Below are 21394 nucleotides of genomic sequence, written 5' to 3' on the forward strand. Positions count from 1 at the left end.
CTTAACTACTGGACCGTCAGGGAAGTTTCTGTGCCCAGCTTTTAAAATAAGGAAAGAGGGTTTGTGTTTCTAAGGAAAAAGAGTAACATGGCTGTTGTAATCTTTGCCAGAGTCCAAAATGAAATGGCCCACTTGTAAACTGAACAGTTGTAAAGTACTGAACTCAAAGTCTTCAGATTTTCAATTATGTAAACAGGGTGAATTAAGCCCATAAACGTTAAATCACTTTCCCAAAGTCACACCAATGCTTAATGGAACTACAAGAATATGAATCTTGATCTCCTGGTCATTAGTTCATCACTGATTTGTGCCACCTTCAAATTTAATTGTTTCTAACCGAGAACAAAAAAATTTACATCTTAAACAAAAAGTGGCCTTAAAGCTTTTTTTTTTAAACCTTTTTTGTTAATTTTTTAAATGCAGTGTAACACATAGATGTAAGTGCCCAAATCATGTGTTCATTTCAATAAATTATCACAAAATAAACAAATCTATAACTACCCACCAATTAAAAAAATTACTAGAACTCTGATGCCCCTGATCTGCCACCTCCTATTCAATAGTTCCTCCCACCAATCAGAGTTAAGCACAAGCCAAATTTTTAACACCAAAAATTAATTTTGCCTGACTTTGTATTTATTTATAGAATCATACATTTGTATGTATTATTTTGTCAAATTTATCCTTTTATGTAGCAGTAACTCATTAATTCTCATTTTCTACAGATAAATATTCTATTGATAGACATTTGAGTCATTTAAGTGTTCTGAATACTGCCTCTATGAATATTCTGGTATGTGGGTTTTGGAATATGCATACAGACATTCCAATTTGCTATATAAAGCCTAAGAGAAGAATTGCTGAGCTATATTGTGTGTGGGTATTCAATTCTGTTAAACTCGCCAAAGTGTTTGCACCAATTTCACTTCTACCATTAGTACTGAGAGTTGTACTTTGTTCCACATTCTTAACAAGACACAGTATATCTGTTATCAATCAACAGTTCTTCATAGTTATGCTGTATTGCAGAGAAGGGGCCAGGTCTTTATATCCCTACATTGGCATTAATTGGGGGGAAGCTCTTTCCATTTCAGGACAATTTCTTAGAAGAAGGTTAGCAGCAGAGTAGCCAGAAGACCCCAGCAGCTGGAGGAATAAGTCATTTATTTACTGAAAGGGCATATGCCTGATGCATATGAACACTACATTAGTCCAGCTCACGATTATGTAGAAATGGCAGCTTTAGGAATAGAGCAATTACATGGTTAAAATACTGGAGCTATTTAGAAGTAAATGCTTTTTTCCCTTCAACAACAATGCTGACTTCATGAGGGATACTAAAGTCATCCTAATAAGTCATCCTGATAAGAATTACAGACATTACCATAGCTATTCCTCTAGATATTTGAAAGAATGCATGTTGTTTTTAATGTATCTTGATTTGGTCTTTTAAATTTTAATTCAAAATCAAGTCACAGTCTCAATAATTGGGAATAAGCTTGTATTAAAAGTGATTCAGGCCATTGCTAATGTAAAATCAATTAGGCGTAACACTCCTTAAATCTTAGAAAAGGAGCTAGTTAATACTGTTATTGCCCCGAGGTGTGATTAGGAACGTGTTTTATATGTGATTGACATCTTGATTAAGATGCCTTTTCCAATGCTTACAAACACAACACTTGTTCAGAGATATGCTCTATGATGGTAGAAAAGGTATCATTTATTATGATATACTTTATATGAACATTTCAATTGTTAAGATATATTTCTAAATTTGTATTTTTGTAATTTTCTGAGCATAGAGATTGAACATATACCATATAGGTAAATTTCTTTTAAAATTATTCCAATCTTAAGATGCCAAAAACAACATCAACAGAAAAAAACTGACAAAAAGACTGCTAGATATAAGAAAAGACAATATCTTAATATTTCAGAGAAAACAAACAGATCAAGAAAAAATTATGGCAGTGGCCTTTGTGTTGTTTTTCTTTTTTTAATGGAAGATGCATTGACCTATACAAGTGGAATCCCACTTGATAATACAAAATGTGTATTGTAAAGCTTTATAGAAATAGTCCTTTTCCCACAACCTCTACCAATAAATACTCTATCCATCATTCATGGATCATGTCAAATGCCAACTCTGAAGTAATCATACCTGAATTGTTCAACTGGATGTTTTACACTCCTTCCTCTCTATGTCTCTTCTTATTTTTCACGTATGTTTTCACATCCATTTGGGGATGTTTCTTACTACAGACAAAAATATGTATTTAGTTTTGGTTTACCCAGGGATTCTTGAACATTTTCTTGCATTTAATTGGTGTATAACATTTCTTTCAATGAATAATGATTACTGTCTCTGAGCAATTATAATACATTTTACAACACAGTTATAATTATAATACAATACAGATGTGGCTCAGTTATTTTGATCATATCCTACAAAATATGTATTCAAAAAGATAAGAAAATACACATTTTCACTATTTGCATAAATAGATAATCTCTGGAAGTGTTTAGGTACTCTCCATATTTAAGAGTATGTGTGTCTGTGTGTATGATTTTTCCCAAAATTTCATGATGAAACAAAAAGATTTTAGCAATGGCAACGTCTATGCATTGTGGCTCAGCCATAAAACAGTAATTAGGTAATCATGTAACCCGGTACATCGCCTTTGTATGTGCACACATGCACGTGTGTGTGTTAGGCTTTATTCTTGTTTTACAAATGAAGAGACAAGTTCCTAGGACTTTAAGTGATTTATACAAAATCATAGAAATAGTAAATGAAGAAAATCACTTGCACTCAGGTAGCTTTTATATTTACATTGTTGTTTCTATTGTTTTTCTCTTAATTCCATTCTATTACCAGTAAACAATTTATGTTTCTGTTTTTACTCATTGTGATACTACATGAATTATTTTTTATGCTTGTAATCTTACATAATTTAAATTGATAAATGCCATCTTATTTATTGAGATCAATTTGATAATATACATTTAAATATTTATTAATAATAATAAAAGTTAATAAGTACATGTTTCTAATATATTTCAGAGATAATCTAGCCTAGAACCTGGGTCCTTATTAATATTTACTTCATATTTCATTGCAACACTGGACATTTTAATGACCGAGTCCTTACTGGCAAATGATTATAAAGCTTTGTATGTAACAAATAAAATTTTAATAACGCTCTTTTAACAGAGAAATATTTTGAAAGATTGAATTTAAATGTATACTGTGTATGTTTATTTAGTATGAAAATTTCCAAGTAAAGTACAAGAATTGGTGTACAGTTTCTAATTAATTGCATGCTTTAGATTTGTACTTCAACGTATTTTGGAACTCTTATTATATACAAAACTTTTTTCATGGTATTCTTTACCAAAATCATGTAATGATTAATGAGCAGAATGAGTATATACATACTTATCAGAGAGCTGGTGCCCAGGGCTGAATCAACCCATAGGAAGAAGAGGTTCATACGAGCTGCTTAACTTGGGAAGTTCCCAATTTGTATCTGGGCCTTTTCCTCAACCAGTAGCAACTTTTATTCTTATGACTTCAATTAGAAGATCCCTGACTCACTGTCCCTATAATAAATCACTCAGGAGGCGAGGGCACCCTGTAATGGAGGAGCAGCCATTATGAGTGTAGTCTAGCACTGCCCACTGGGCACAGCTCTCTATGAGACCATGGGAGCCTGGGGATCTTGTGTGCTCTGCTCTCTCTCTGCTTGTAAGCCCTCCTCTACACCCCCTCCAAAAACCCCACGTTTTATAACTATACTATGTGGCACTAATCTATGAGCTTCTGTTCCTCTGCAATAAATCCTGATTAAACAGATAAGTATGAACAAATATAATCTTTTTCAAGTAATTATTTTAAAACACATTTCAAAAGAGAAAGAAACATCTAGCATTTCTTTGAGCAATCTGTTTTATTTTTTTCCTTATATTTCCTCCAATAAGAAATTTTCAATCACTGAAAAACATATCCTTTGGGAAGAGTGATAGTATATGAAATAAAATATAGGTACAACATGAGGTAATCTCTCTGAAGCCCAGTAACAATTTTAAGAAACTCTTCAGGCAAAACCAGAAAGCCTCATTAATATCACTAGCTTATTTGGAAAGAAGACAAAAGAGTTCTAAAATGTAATGGCTACAATTCTTCAGAAGCACCCATCTAATATCCATGCTAATATAATTCTGTTTTTAAGCACACTATTGTGTGTGTGTGTGTGTGTGTGTGTGTGTGTAGCTTAGAAAGCTGCTTTGATACTGTAGCATGAAGAATATGAGGTTATTTTTAATATAAAAAGTTCAAATTTCATTCAGAATTTATATAATTTTGTTATTTCCATTTATAAGTAAAAATGCTATTTATTCATTCTCCCAGTTTTAATGGTTTTTTTACATAAATAAAAAGAATAAAGCAAGATATATGTTTATTTTTTAGTTTTCAGTTTTACCTCAGAGAGAAAGGAGTGATCATTAGTTTTTCAGAAATAAAATGCTCAAATTATTTAAATAATTATATAATAGTAATAATAATTTTAATAATAATAAAGGTTGTGACTTAAGCTGCAAATTAATTTGCCGAGTGTAGAAGTTGCACCACATCAGTGAATTAGAAATAAATAAATAAATCTGTTTTCAATTTTATACTTTTTCAAACCTCTTGTGTGGACAGTAGGTTAGTATCTTTCAAGCCCTTGATAATCCAAGTGTAGTCCATGAACCACAAGCACCAGCATCATCTATGAGTTTTTCAGAAGTTCAGAATCTGAGAACCTCCCAGCACTACTCAGAATCTGGATTTTAACTAGAACCTCAGTAGATCAATTTTTAGGTATGAAAACCCTTGCTGCAGGCCTATAATTCTTGTAGCTGGCTGTAAATTAGAATCACCTGGGAGGATATCAAAACTGCTGATGTCTGGATTCCATCCACAAATTATTCCAAGGTGATACCAAGTTTGAAAACTTATTATTGATGCTTTTTAAGAGTGTCTAGACAGACATTATTGCCTCCAATTTGTAGATGAAGAGTGAGGGCACAAAGAACTGAAGCTTTCATGTGGCAGAGCTAGTATTTAAATTATACCCACCATTTTTCTGTAAAAGACATATTGCCTCCAGTATATGGTCATAGGTCTGAGAGAAACTCAAGAGCATATATATATATATTTTTTTTTTTTTAATTTAAAAAGAAAATTCTTGGGTTATTCTCTTTACCAAAGAATCATTAAGACTAAAGAGATTTACTAGCCTATTTCAATTAAAACCTGGCTTTTACTGTTTACCCTTATTTTCTATGAAATATCACACAGAGTACCATAAAAGTTGAAGAGTGTCTTTAACTACTAATTAAGTCTTTTAAGTGTATGATATTTGTTTTTCTATGCATGTGTATTTTTATGTATAAACAGGCTATTCCAAAAAGCATTTGGATACATGATGGATACATGTAAATTAGTAAAATGAAAGTTTCCCAATTAGGTGCCACATTGAAAGAATAAAGGAAAGTTTGGTTAGGGGCAAACATATATCCTGAGTTTATTTGCCTACTTGAAAGTCATATTAATTGCTTTATGTAGGGCACATGCTCATTGCTACATTCTTGCAACAAATATGAAAATAGAAACTTGAGCAGTTTCAATAATCACACTTTTCATTAGACAAGAGTAAAATGATTGTACAGAAATAGAAAAAAACAAGATATTAAGCCCTGAAAAAGCTTCTTCATAGAGAAAAAATAATCTCCAAATAGATAAAAAACATTAACTGAATATTCGTGGGTTTTTAAAAATATTTATAAAAGCTTTTTAAACAACTGAACATAAAGCTGAAGAAATCTTAATCTATTATTTTAAATTATGTTTTAGCAGCAGACTAATTCTATGACAGTATTACATGTATCTGTAAAATACTAAAAAGGCAACAACTGTAAATCTGGCCAAGTGCTTATATGATACTAGATAATTTATAAATTTTATTTTATACATACTTAGTAACAGCTTCTTAGAAAGAAATAATTCTCATTACATTTTATAGATGAGGAATGCAGAGATTAGATTAAATTATTAGAGTAGACTTAGTTTAACTAATAGCTTGTGAAAAGTAACAGCTATCAGACTGAGCAGCTATAAGTGAAGCACAGAAGATCTTGGTCTACTTACTCTCCCTGATTTTCACCAATAAAGCACATCCTTTTATCATAGGCCTTGTGAACTACAGATTGAGAATAGGTGCTATGGATTAGGAATCAGCCAACAAATGGGCAAATCTAGCCTTCTTCAGAATTTTGTATATGAAATTTTATTGGAACACAGTCACGCCCATTTTGTTTCTGTCTGCTTATGGCTGCTTTCACACTACAATGGTAGAGTTCGGTAGTGGTGACAGAGATAACAGAGACTTTCTGGCCTGTAAAGCCAAAAATATTTACTCTATGGCCCTTATTGAAAAAGTTTGCCAAGCCATGATATAGAAAAAAAGTTTTCTTAAATGTTAAACTTGGAATATTAAGATTATAATTAGTGGGCCTTGAAAAAAGTTTTTCATTATCAGGTATCTCTGGGAAATGATAAAGAAGCTAAACTTTTTTTTAACTGTTTCTTGGAGTTTCAAATAAATTAATATCTTTTGTGAACCTTAAGGAAACTATAAGGTATCGCTTTAATAAAAATTTTTTTTAACTACAGATTTTTTTTCTTTAGAACAACTAGTTTGTGAATGTTAGGGTTTCAGGAGAGCACGACTCTAACATTGCACTAGATAATTACAAGTTAATTTCTTATTTCAAAAAACATACTTTCTATTGTGTATTTTATTTTAACATTAAATTAGAGAATATGATGTTTGTGTAACCATTGTCTTTTAAACAATGTCTTTTAAAGGTCAAATAAATAATAATTCTGAAAAGCTAGGAAATTATTGTTTTATATTTACTTTAAACTGATTGAACATCCAAGTTTATTTTCTTCTACCTAATTACTTTTGAAATCATCAGCTCTTTCCATAAAATCTTTATAGGAATACAAAGATGTTTTCATTGGGCATTTTCTTATATTGTCCCTGCAAAAACACAAGCAAGCCAAAGCGATAATACAGAGAGTGTCGTTAAGATTCTGTCCTGGTTCTTAGCCCCTCTAGTGGCTATAGTAAGTCTAAGAGTTGATTTTATAGGAATGGAAGGTGGGGTCAGAGAAAATAATCTTAGTGTAATACTCTAAGAAGCATTCATTTCTGTTGAGATACTGATAACTGTTTGACAGCAGTAGGTTTGAGGTCACACTCTCCAGAGAGAATCACTGAAAGGTTGCTCTTTTACCATCGCTAAGAAATTCAAACATGCATGCTTCAACAGCATTCAGTCATTGATAGGACTGACACTGAGGAACCGGACAGGGATACTGGGTATGGTAGAAGTCCATACTCTCTGAGTCGGTGACATTTCCATAGGCCAAGTTTGCTTTAGAAAAACTATTTTTAAACATTTGTTTGCAAAGTCAAGTTGGTGGCCGAGGTCTACACATTATTTCACATTGTCAGAATAAAAATGTGCTACTGTGAAAAAATTTAAAGAGGAATGAATCTAAAATTCCATAACTTTAAACCAAAAAAAAGGTAAATATGAAAAAGGTAAGAAAAATTTAAAGAAACTAACATTGGTTAAAATATCAATAGCCCTCTACTTGACAGAGTTTATCCTATCCGGAATTTATGATGTTTCCCAATCACTTTGTCACTTTGATTTAGTTTGAAAATACATTGGCAAAGATTTTAGTGTGTTGATATATTAAATGCACTATGGATCATCAGATGTGAAATCTCTTTAAATAGGGTTAAATGATTTCTAGTATTACTTTTAGGAATATGCTGCAAAAGTATATAAGGCAGCAGTTAGCAACACGTATATTAATAAATCTGTCTTTCTCATGGTAGAAAATAAAAATATTACAAAAATAGAAATGTTACAAAATCTTATTTTCACTATATCTATCTAAAAAGGTCAAAATCATTTACAAAACCTCAAACAAAATGTGTTTTATCTTATGCATTGTCCTGTTATACTCTTGAGGGAAAAGTAAGAACCATCCTATCAACTCTGTTTAGGGAAAGAAAAAAGGACCTCTTTTAAAAAAATTCAAATTAAAACCCCAGGTAATTTAGTTTGTGTGTTTAACTGGACTCTCCCGTTTTCTGATGTTGGTATAATGCCATGACACATGTGATTCAAAAGCAAAAGAATAACAGAAAAATGGACAAAAGAAATGCATGGGCAAGAACATTCTGTTGAGAAATATGGCAAAGTTAAAGTAACTGACCTTGCATAGCCTATGTGAGTAAGGTATAACTGAATGGAACTAGCATTAAAAAAAGTGTCTGTTATTCAATTTTCCATCAAATGTTCATAAATGACTGTGGTATTGACTACTGTATTCAGGCCACATCTGTTCTCAGGAGCACTGCAATAACCAGTTTGGTTGCAAAGATAGCTTTTCATTAGTTAGAGCATTCCACAATAGCCAGGGTATTTTTACTCTGGATTTGCAGATTGTGAAGAAGGAGCTTGAAAAGAGACTCATAGACTCAGACTTGTTTGACAGTTATAGTAATATGCTGTTTAAAAAACAATAGCAAAGAGGAATAAATGTATTTTATTGATCATAAAAGTCACAGCATTCACAGTTGTTTGTGCATGTATTTTAAGAGGCTCAAAGTTGACAATCTCAACAGATACTCCAAACATTACATTTGATTTTTTTAAGGGTAAATGCTTACAAGGCAAGATATTTGCCTTTTTAGTATAAAAAGACCCCTTCCTATTTCCGTAAATTCAAAATAAGTTGCTTATTTTGGTGAGAGCATGAAAAAGAAAATGGGTGAAGTTTTACATATCTCTTACGTAATGAGGGATGATGTAAAGTATACCATTTCAGGAGGCATGGCATGTTTAGTGAGGTCAGTAAGTTCAAAATAAGTAAATACATATTAAATAATTTGCCCCAACCTACGGAAACTTTGTCATTACCCTTATCAATGTTTTATCAAATGTACATTCTAATTGCTGATTTTATACTCACTGCTTAACTAGAAGATACTTTCTTATAGTTACATTTTACCACTGTTTAAAATCAAGACTGATTCACTACGTGTGTGTGTGTGTGTGTGTGTGTGTGTAGAAAACTAGTTCAACTGCGTGGCACACACAGGTAACACTTTCAGAATTAATTCCTTATATGATTTTTGTGTACATTTGTTTGTATTTTACTTCATATGTACTATCCTTCCTTTGTATATTAAGCCATTTTAAATGTAACTTATACAACAGGGAAATAAAACCATTTACTGAAGTCATTTTGGGGTGATTATATATATATATATATATATGTAAAACACTCAAGGCTTTCTAATCCATAGCCACCAAACATACATCTGAGAAAAACAAAATATGCTACCTATTTCATTTCACTAATGAAATAAAAAAATACACCATTAGCACTTTAAACCTAAAATTATAACATTACTCAAAAATAATTTATTGGGGCTTCCCTGGTGGCGCAGTGGTTGAGAATCTGCCTGCTAATGCAGGGGACACGGGTTCGAGCCCTGGTCCGGGAAGATCCCACATGCCGCGGAGCAACTGGGCCCGTGAGCCACAATTACTGAGCCTGCGCGTCTGGAGCCTGTGCTCCACAACAAGAGAGGCCGCGATAGTGAAGAGGCCCGCGCACCGCAATGAAGAGTGGCCCCCGCTCGCCACAACTAGAGGAAGCCCACACAGAAACGAAGACCCAACACAGCCAAAAATAAAATATAAAAATAAATAAATAAATAAATAAAAGATTACTATTAAAAAAAAAATTTATTGAAGATTTATGTGCATGAGAAACAGCTAAGCACTAGAGAAAAAAACACATAATTATTTCTAGGCTTATATCTTCAACAGTTAGCTATTAGGTGAGCACACATCTGTACAAATAACTGCAAAGATATTGCTGTAAAAGATAAGATAGGTAAATTAATGTAATATTATGGTAATAAAAGAAGTGGTGGCTAACCTTCCCTGGAAAAGGTAAAGGTTTTACAGAGCAGAAAATATTGTAGGGGGAATCATTATTGTTGCTTTTCTTTTTATAATTAGAATTTTGCCATTTGGGAATGGAGTACAAGACAATTCTGGAGCATAAGAAGAAAATTACATACCAAACTACAGTTTAAGGAAGGGTCTTGCATATTTTGAGGACAAGACTATTACTGTAACCAAAGTACACAGTACCAGTCAAAGTAATAAAAAGTAAATGAGAAGAGGTATACTGTGATTAATGCTTTGGGCAATCAAACAAACAAACAAAAAAACTAATATTCCCTGAGAAAGTGGATTATATTATGTAAGTTTTTAGGAGTTAGAAGGTGAATATTTCAAAGCAGTGAATGACATAATTAATATATATATATTTAATAAAAGGAAGTTGGCTTTTATCAACTCTCTATATATTTCAATCCTTATCTTTTTTTAAACTTGTAATTAATAACTCATTGAACAATATATAAAATATTGTTAAATTAATGAAAAAAATAGGTGAACAAATATCTTGGAAACAAAATATGATGGACAATTACAGACTATTGAACAATCAAAAAATGTGAAATCTAATCCTTCAAAGAGTTGGGGAAAAGAAAGAAAAAGCCAATAAGCAAAATTATTTGTTTGTTAAGAATTAGAACACTTCTTGGACATGGAGACACCATATACCTCAGAAGCCAGGGATGCAGAGTGGGGCTGAGAACAAGGATTGGTGGAAAGATTTATGAGGAAGTGTTAAATATTTAGCTCCCCTTTCTTACATCACATAGCATATGAATGACCCACCTGTACCAGGGAAGAATCTGAGGGGAAGGGTAGAGAGGAATTACTTTTTGCTCTCTGGAAATGTTTGCACACCTAAGGAAAAGAGAAACTAGTATATAAGAGTAAGATAATGAAAAGAAATGTTGCACTCTGATAACCCCAGTCCACCTTTTCTTTACCAGGTCCCAGAATTCTGACAACCAGTCTCAAAGCCTCAAAGTAGATATGACATATATCTCTCTAGGGAACTAACCAAAACAAGAAAACAAAACTATCAATAAAAAAATTTAAGGAACCCATACTGAGAAGTGCCTTGCAGTTTTGCACCAAATTTGTGAATATAACAAGTCAATACACATTTTAATATTGTTTTAAATTATAGAGGGAAATGTAGCATCAGGAATCAGTAGAAATAAAGCCTCTGAATGAAAGAGAAAAATAGTAAAAGAAAAAGGAAAGAGAAAAGCGAGAGATTACAGGGACCAAAAAAAATTATACAAAAACTATAAATGATTATTTCATAAAAACACCAATAGTAGAAAAATAACATAATTATAAAGATAAATACATATTTTTATTTACTTAACACAATAATAATATTACTATATATATCAAGTATATATAATAAAAATAGAAAGTCATTATGAAGAGTGGAAGATAAAGTGAAGAGACCTCCAAGAAAATGTACTAAAAAACAAAGATATATTATATGGGAGGAAAAAAGATAAAGTTAGAGAATTAATCTGTAGGAGCAATGTCTGCTCATGAAAGACAATGTAGAAAAACAGAGCATAGAAAGAAATAAGAATTATCAAATGAATAGTTTAATAAAAATGCCCAAGATTAAAAAAGAAAAGTTTTCATAGTGGAATGGCCCACCCAATAAGATGAATAAAGATTCACACCAATGTGCATAATAATGAATTATCAGAGCACTGAAGATGAACAGAAGTATATAAAGGGTCCAGAAAGAAACAAACTAACAAAAAATCTCTTTGAGAGAACAAAGTTGGAGGCAACACAAGCCCTGATTTCAAACTACATTATAAAGCTATACTAAATAAGACAGTATGGTATTGGCATAAAAAAGACACATAGATCAATGGAACAGAATAGATACCCCAGAAATAAACCATGCATATGTAGTCAATTAATTTATACAAAGGAGCCAAGAATATACAATACAGTCTCTTCAATAAATGGTGTTTTTTTCACATGCAAAAGAATGAAACCTGACCACTATCTTATACTATACACAAAAAAATATACACACACAAAAAATTCCAAATGGACTAAAGTCTTGAATATAGACTTGAAACCATAAAACTCCTATAAGAAAACACAGGCAGTAAGCTCCTTGACATAGGTCTTGGCAATGATTTTTAAATCTGACACCAAAAGCAAAAACACAAAATCAAAAATAAATAATTGGGACTACATCATACTAAAAAGCTTTTGCACAGCAAAGGAAATCATCAAAAAAATTAAAAGGCAACCTATCGAATAGGAGAAAATAATTGAAAATCAGTATCTGATGAGGGGCTAATATCAAAAATATTTAAATACTCATAAAATTCAATAGCAAAAAAAAAACCGATTAAAAAATAGGCAGAAGATCTGAATAGACAATTTTCCAAAGAGGACATACAGGTGGTCCACAAGTACATTAAAATTTGCTCAATAGGACTTCCCTGGTGGCACAGTGGTTAAGAATCCACTCTAGAGAATCCTGCACTCTAGAGCCCACGAGCCACAATTACAGAGCCCGCAAGCCACAACTACTGAAGCCCATGCACCTAGAGCCTGTGCTCCGCAACAAAGAGAACCCACCACAACGAGAAGCCCTTGCACTGCAACGAAGAGTAGCCCCCTCTTGCTGCAACTAGAGAAAGCTCACACACAGTAAAAAATGACCCAATGCAGCCAAGATAATAAAAAATAAATTAAAAAAAATAAAAGTTGCTCAATATAATTAATCATCAGGGAAATGCAAATCAACACCATAATAACATATCACCTCACACCTGTTAGAATGACTATTATCAAAAAGACAAGAAATATCAAGTGTTGGGAAGGATGTGGAGAAAAGGGAGCCCTTGTGCACTGTTGATGGGAATGTAAATTGGTGCAGCCACTTTGGAAAACAGTATGAAGTTCCTCAAAAAAATAAAAATAGAACTTCCATATGATCCAGCAATTCTGCTTCTGGATATTTATCCAAAGAAAATGAAAACACTAACTCAAAAATATATGCACCCCCGTATTCACTGCAGCATTATTTACAATAGCCAAGACGTGGAAACAAGCTAAGTGTCCACTGATGGATGAATGGATAAAGAAAATATGATATATATGTATATATAGAGAGATTATTCAGCCATAAATAAGAATGAAATCTTGCCATTTGTAATGACATGAATGGACCTTGAGGGCATTATGCTAAGTGACATGAATCAGACAAAAAAGACAAATATCATATGATCTACCTTATATGTGCAACTGAAAAACAACAACAAGCTCATAGATACAGAGAAGAGATTGGAGGTTGCCAGATGGGGGGATGGGGAGTGGGAGAAATGAGTGAAGGGAATCAAAAGGAAAAAAGAAGAACAAAAACAAAAACAATATTGCCAAATATTGATTAATATTTAGTGTGGGCTTTAGTGTGGGCTTTTCATGGCACAGGATATTTTCCAATTCTAGCTTTGTGTCTCAGGAATCATTTAAATTATACTTACAGCTAAATAAGGGAAAACACACAAACACACACACACACACACAAAAGATAGAGTCAGAGAAGTGTTACAGATAACCAGTTTCATTTGTTTCTGGTTTATCCTGCCTTTTCTTTTTTCCTTTTTTGTTTTATGTTTGTTTGTGTGTGTGTTTCAATAATAAGCATGTATATTCTTACTTCTTTTAAATAAAGCAACAAATAATAAAAATAACATCATCTGCAAAGGATAAGCGTTAAAAACGGCATTGGATGTCTTGATGATAATGCTGGAAGACAGAAGCAATGTGAACAAAGTCTTCAAAATTATAAAAGAGAAATATTTCCAGCTAGAATTCTACCTCTAGCCAAATTCTAAATCTAAAATTAGGGTAGAATAAAGACATATTCAGATTGTAGCATTTTAATAAATTGATCTTCCATCCATTTACATTGGAAAGCCACTGGGAGATTTGTTACATACCAAATGTGCTGTAGTAAACCAAGAAAAAAAAAGACACAAATCTCAAGAAACAATAGAAGCGTGAGAGCCATCACTTCCAGAAGGATGTTTAGAGAATTCTGTGGATGATGATTAAGGAATGAGCCAGGATGCCTAATGTAGAGAAGACACAGTGAGCAAACATTCCAAACTGGGAAGGACAGAGGGTTCCACAGTGGATGACAGAGGTAAGAGAGTGAGGAAGAAGGCTGATGGTTGATGATGATGTGATGTGCTCAATCCATACTGAATAAAGTTTCAGAGCTGCAATAGGTGACTGGGAAGAGGCAGTGAAAGGTACATATAAAAGTAAGCCTAAGGAAGACAGGTTTCCCTTTAACTCCAGGGAAATCACACAATTAAAGAAACAAACAGGGACTTCCCTGGTGGTGCAGTGGTTAAGAATCCACCTGCCAATGCAGGGGACATGGGTTCGAGCCCTGGTCTGGGAAGATCCCACATGCAGAAGAGCAACTAAGCCCTTGTGCCACAACTACTGAAGCCCGTGCACCTACAGCCCATGCTCTGCAACGAGAAGCCACTGAAATGAGAAGCCCACGCACTGCAACAAAGAGTAGCCCCCACTCGCCGCAACTAGAGAAAGCCCGTGCACAGCAACGAAGACCCAAAGCAGCCATACATAAATAAATAAATAAATTTAAAGAAACAAACAAAAAAGTCCCACAAAAGTTAGCCTAGATATGCACAATTTAGTCTTATTTCTTCTTCTCTATATCTCATCATTTTTAATCTAATATTTGTTTTACAAATAGGTATTCCTGTTTTTGTTGTTGTCATGATTAGCACTTTAAATTTAAGATATAATTATTAATTGATATCATTACCCATTTGTTTAAAAATCTCGTTTAATATTTCTTGAGATAATCTTTGTGCCTCGTATAAGATCAAGTTTGGAAAATATCCTGTAAGTGATACATGTATATTATTTTGTTTGAGTTTATTGATTGATGTATAATTGACATCAAAAAAAGGTTAACATATTTAAGTGTAAAATTTGATGTGTTTTTACCTATGTATAATCTCATTAACACTGTTAATCAATATAAAATTTCTTATGCATCTATTAAATAAACCTTACATATTTTAATAATTCAGATTGTATATATACACATTTATATTTTGCCAACTTCATCTCAAAGATAGTCATACCAGAAGAACTGGTAGCACTTATTGTAGGAAATAATAAAAAAAAAAAAAATTAGGAATTGCTCTGTGTGATAAACTTATTTAACCCTCATAAGCACTAGTATTATTGCCATTTAACAAACGAAGAAACAAAGACACAGAATGTTTAAGTAACTTTGTCAAAGTTATGCACATAAGTGTCAGTCAAGAATCTTAACCCAAATAATCTGGGTATTCAGTTCATGCTCTTAAGTACTTTATTTCCCCTGAAATACACAGCTTGGTTGCCTAGCTTGATCAATTAATTTGCACTCAGACAAATTAGAGCATTCTTTCTACTGTATCAGTAGAAAAAGGACTAACACTAGTGCAAGATTATCCCCAAAAGTGGTATTATGTGGTTTGTTTTCATTAATATCAATCTTTCTTTTATCCAGAATATAGTGCTTTTTAAATTAAATGTTTTCTTGACCTTATACATACAAAAATCTCACATCATTTAATATTAAGAAGGCTTATATGCTGCAAATACAGAAGTTGTATTGTTTAAAGAACAGCTTGAGATATAATTCATATACACTCACCCATGCAAAAATGTATACTTCAATGGTTTTTAGTATAGTCATATATATATGGAACCATTACCATGACCAATTTTAGAACATTTTCATTCTCGCACAAAGAGACTCCATGCACATTAGCAGCAATGTCTTATTTCCCCTCAACCCCTCTGGCTGTAGGCAAGTGCCAATCTATTTTCTGTCCCTATAAATTTGCCTATTTGGGGTATGCCATATAAATGTAATCATATAATATGTGGTCTTTCGTGACCAAATTCTTTCATTTAGCATAATGTGTTCAAAGTTCATCCAGGTACTAGAATGTATCAGTACTTCATTCTTTTTAATCACTGAAATCACACTGTATTATATGGGTATACTATCTTTTATTTACACATTCATCAATTAATGGACATTTGGATTGTTACCGATTGTTTTCATTACTTTGAATAATGCTGCTCTGAACATCCAGGTACAAGTTTTTGTGTGGACATATGTGTTCCTTTCTCTTGGGTAGAGGCCAATTAGTGGAATTACTGGATCATATGGTAATTCAGTGTTTAAAATTTTGAGGAAACGCCACTTTTTTTCAAAGCAAGGTAGCATTTTACATTCCTTATAGCAGTATATGAGGGTTCCAATTTATACATATTCTTTTAAACACTTTATCACCCATATCTTTTATTCCAGTGGCTGTAAGTGGTATCTCACAGTGGATTTGATTTACATTTCATTAATGGTTAATATATGCAGCATCATTTGATGTGCTAGTTTGCTTTTTGCTTAAATGTTTTAACTTTTATATTTAGGCCTTTGATTCATTGCGAGTTAATTTTTGTATATTGTGTGAAGAAGGGGTCCAACTGCATTCTTTTGCAGGTAGATAGCCAACTGTTCCACACATTTGTTGAAAGGACTATTCTTTCCATAATTGAATTGTCTTGACAACCTTGTTAAAGTTCAATTGACCATAAAAGTGAATGTATCTTTCAGGACTCTCAATAATCCCATTTATCTCTATGCCTAGCTATTTGCCAGTATGATACTGTTTTGATTACTATAGCTGTGTAGTAAATTTAGACATCAGGAAGTACGAGTCCTTCAATTCTGTTATTATTTTCCGAGACTATTATTATTTTTAAGATTGTTGTGTATTCTGGGTCCCTTGAATTTTCATATAAATTTTACAAGCAGCTTGTCAGTTTCTGCCAAGAAGCTAGCTGGGGTTTTGATGGGATGGCCTGCTGTGCCTTGGGATACAGCCTCTACACCACCCAGAGTAGGGGTTGGGTGGAGCAAGGAAGGCTGAGGTAGGAATAAAGCCCCCAATCTTTCACCTGGAATACAGTTTCTGCAATACACATCTGGGAGAATTGGGGTTGGGCAAGGGGAAGCCCCCACTTCTTGTACACACCCACCTGGAATGGATCTTCCACCATGTGCTGGGGGAGGATGAGGAGGCAGCAGGTCGTGACTCAAGTGCCACAGATTTGCTGCTTTATGTAGGTTTAATACATTTTCTCAAATAAGTGGGGGTTTTTTCTGTATGCTCGGAGGACAAACTCCAGACACTTTAAAAGTGTGTGTGTGTGGTTTGTAAAAAATATTTTTACCAGTTATGGTTGTTTTTCTGGAGACCAGGTATGTGGACCTCTTCACACCCTCATTCTAAATGTGGATCTTCACCATCGTGTTTTAAACCATCATAGTCAAATATGATATTTTATTTTATTTTTTTAACATCTTTATTGGAGTATAATTGCTTTACAGTGTTCTGTTAGTTCCTGCTGTATAATAAAGTGAATCAGTTATGTGTATACATATATCCCCATATCCCCTCCCTCTTGAGCCTCCCTCCCACCCTCCCTATCCCACACCTCTAGGTGGTCGCAAAGCACAGAGCTGCTTCCCACTAGCTATCTATTTTACATTTGGTAGTGTACATATGTCAATGCCACCCTCTCACTTCGTCCCAGCTTACCATTCCCCCTTCCCATGTCATCAAGTCCATTCTCTACATCTGTGTCTTTATTCCTGGCCTGGCTCTAGGTTCATCAGAACGTTTTTTTTTTCTTCTTCTAGATTCCAATATATGTGTTAGCATACACTATTTGTTTTTCTCTTTCTGATTAACTTCACTCTGTATGACAGACTCCAGGTCCATCCACCTCACTACAAATAACTCAATTTCACTTCTTTTTTTTGGCTAAGTAATATTCCATTGTATATATGTGCCACATCTTCTTTATCCATTCATCTGTCGATGGACACTTAGGTTGCTTCCATGTCCTGGCTATTGTAAATAGAGTTGCAATGAACATTGTGGTACATGAATCTTTTTGAATTATGGTTTTCTCAGGGTATATGCCCAAGTAGTGGGACTGCTGGGTCATATGGTAGTTCTATTTTCAGTTTTTTAAGGAACCTCCATACTGTTCTCCATAGTGGCTGTATCAATTTACATTCCCACCAACAGTGCAAGAGGGTTCCCTTTTCTCCACACCCTTTCCAGCATATATTGTTTGTAGATTTTTTGATAATGGCCATTCTGACTGGTGTGAGGTGAGACCTCATTGTGGTTTTGATTTGCATTTCTCTAATGATTAGTGATGTTGTGCATCCTTCCATGTGTTTGTTAGCAATCTATATATCTTCTTTGCAGAAATGTCTATTTAGGTCTTCTGCCCATTTTTGGATTGGGTTGTTTGTTTTATTGATATTGAGCTGCATGAGCTGCTTGTATGTTTTAGAGATTAATTCTTTGTCAGTTGCTTCATTTGCAAATCTTTTCTCCCATTCTGAGGGTTGTCTTTTCGTCTTGTTTATGGTTTCCTTTGCTGTGCAAAAGCTTTAAGTTTCATTAGGTCCCATTTGGTTTTGTTTTGTTTTTTTTTTTTAAAGCAGTTATCTTTTTATTTTATTTTATTTATTTATTTATGGCTGTGTTGGGTCTTCGTTTCTGTGCGAGGGCTTTCTCTAGTTGTGGTAAGCGGGGGCCACTCTTCATCGCAGTGCACGGGCCTCTATCGCGGCCTCTCTTGTTGCAGAGCACAGGCTCCAGACGCGCAGGCTCAGTAGTTGTGGCTCACGGGCCCAGTTGCTCCGCGGCATGTGGGATCTTCCCAGACCAGGGCTCGAACCTGTGTCCCCTGCATTGGCAGGCAGATTCTCAACCACTGCGCCACCAGGGAAGTCCTGGTTTTGTTTTTATTTCCATTTTTCTAGGAGGTGGGTCAAAAGCTATCTTGCTGTGATTTATGTCATAGAGTGTTCTGCCTATGTTTTCCTCTAACAGTTTTATAGTGCCTGGCCTTACATTTAGGTTTCAATCCATTTTGAGTTTATCTTTGTGTATGGTGTTAGGAATTATCCTAATTTCATTCTTTTACATGAGGCTGTCCAGTTTTCCCAGCACCAATTATTGAAGAGGCTGTCTTTTTTCCATTGTATATTCTTGCCTCCTTTATCATAGATAAGGTAACCATATGTGCATGGGTTTATCTCTGGACTTTCTAGCCTGTTCCATTGATCCATATTTCTGTTTTTATGCCAGTACCATACTGTCTTGAGTACTGTAGATTTGTAGTACAGTTTGAAGTCAGGGAGCCTGATTCTTCAGGCTCCATTTTTCTTTCTCAAGATTGCTTTGGCTATTCAGGGTCTTTTGTGTTTCCATATAAATTGTGAAATATTTTGTTCAAGTTCTGTGAAAAATGCCATTGGTAGTTTGATAGGGATTGCAATGAATCTGTAGATTGCTTTGGGTAGTACAGTCATTTTCACAATGTTGATTTTTCCAATCCAAGAACATGGTATATCTCTCCATCTGTTGGTATCATCTTTAATTTCTTTCATGAGTGTCTTATTGTTTTCTGCATACAGGTCTTTTGTCTCCTTAGGTAGGTTTATTCCTAGGTATTTTATTCTTTTTGTTGCAATGGTAAATGGGAGTGTTTCCTTAATTTCTCTTTCAGATTTTTCATCATTAGTGTATAGGAATGCAAGAGATTTCTGTGCATTTGCTACTTTACAAAATTCATTCATTAGCTCTAGTAGTTTTCTAGAGAATCTTTAGGATTCTGTACGTATAGTATCATTTCATCTGCAAACAGTGACAGTTTTACTTCTTCTTTTCCAATTTGGATTCCTTTTATTTCTTTTTCTTCTCTGATTGCCATGGCTAAAACTTCCAAAACTATATTGAATAATAGTGGTGAGAGTGGGCAACCTTGTCCTGCTCCTGATCTTAGAGGAAATGGTTTCAGTTTTTCACCACTGAGAAAGATGTTAGCTGTGGGTTTGTCATATATGGCCTTTATTATGTTGAGGTAAGTTCCCTCTGGAGAGTTTTTATCATAAATGTGTGTTGAATTTTGTCAAAAGCCTTATCTGCATCTATTGACATTATCATATGGTTTTTATCCTTCAATTTGTTAATATGGTGTATCACATTGATTGATTTGCATATATTGAAGTATCCTTGCTTTCCTGGGATAAATCCCACTTGATCATGGCGTATGATCCTTTTAATGTGCTGTTGGATTCTGTTTGCTAGTATTTTGTTGAGGATTTTTGCATGTATGTTCATCAGTGATATTGGCCTGTAGTTTTCTTTTCTTGTGGCATCTTTGTCTGGTTTTGGTATCAAGGTAATGGTGGCCTCGTAGAATGAGTTTGGGAGTATTCCTCCCTCTGCTACATTTTGGCAGAGTTTGAGAAGGATAGGTGTTAGCTCTTCTCTAATTGTTTGATAGAATTCGCCTGTGAAGCCATCTGGTCCTGGGCTTTTGTGTGTTGGAAGATTTTTAATCACAGTTTCAACTTCAGTGCTTGTGATTGGTCTGTTCATATTTTCTATTTCTTCCTGGTTCAGTCTTGGAAGGTTGTGTTTTTCTAAGAACTTGTCCATTTCTTCCAGGTTGTCCATTTTATTGGCATATAGTTGCTTGTAGTAATCACTCATGATCCTTTGTATTTCTGCAGTGTCAGTTGTTACTTCTCCCTTTTCATTTCTAATTCTATTAACTTGAGTCTTCACCCTTTTTTTCTTGATGAGTCTAATTGTTTATCAATTTTGTTTATCTTCTCAAAGAACCAGCTTTTAGTTTTATTGATCTTTGCTATTGTTCCCTTCATTTATTTCTGATCTGATCTTTACGATTTCTTTCCTTCTGCTAACTTTGGGGTTTTTTGTTCTTCTTTCTCTAATTGCTTTAGGTGTAAGATTAGGTTATTTGAGATTTTTCTTGTTTCTTGAGGTAGGATTATATTGCTATAAACTTCCCTGTTAGAACTGCTTTTGCTGCATCCCATAGGTTTTGGGTCATTGTGTTTTCACTGTCATTTGTTTCTAGGTATTTTTTGGTTTCCCCTTTGATTTCTTCAGTGATCTCTTGGTTATTTAGTAGCATATTGTTTAGCCTCTATGTGTTTGTATTTTTTACAGTTTTTTTCCCTGTGATTGATATCTAGTCTCATAGTGCTGTGGTTGGAAAAGATACTTGATACGATTTCAATTTTCTTAAATTTATCAAGGTTTGATTTGTGACCCAAGGTATGATCTATCCTGGAGAATGTTCCATGAGCACTTGATAAGAAAAT

The 21394-nt window shown here is 33.8% G+C and overlaps 1 long non-coding RNA gene across 1 annotated transcript in view; it reads right to left on the minus strand.

Moving 5' to 3' along the window:
- The window catches only part of LOC309615195, a 443960-nt gene extending 425276 nt beyond the window's left edge, over positions 1-18684 (minus strand). Inside the window, exon 1 of the long non-coding RNA XR_014236617.1 lies at positions 14467-18684. This is a non-coding gene — a long non-coding RNA (uncharacterized lncRNA). The remainder of the gene's footprint in view (positions 1-14466) is intronic.
- Positions 18685-21394: the final 2710 nt, after the last annotated feature.

Source organism: Balaenoptera borealis (assembly GCF_965194805.1).
Source record: "Balaenoptera borealis genome assembly, chromosome: 17".
In the NCBI taxonomy this organism is placed as follows: domain Eukaryota; kingdom Metazoa; phylum Chordata; class Mammalia; order Artiodactyla; family Balaenopteridae; genus Balaenoptera; species Balaenoptera borealis.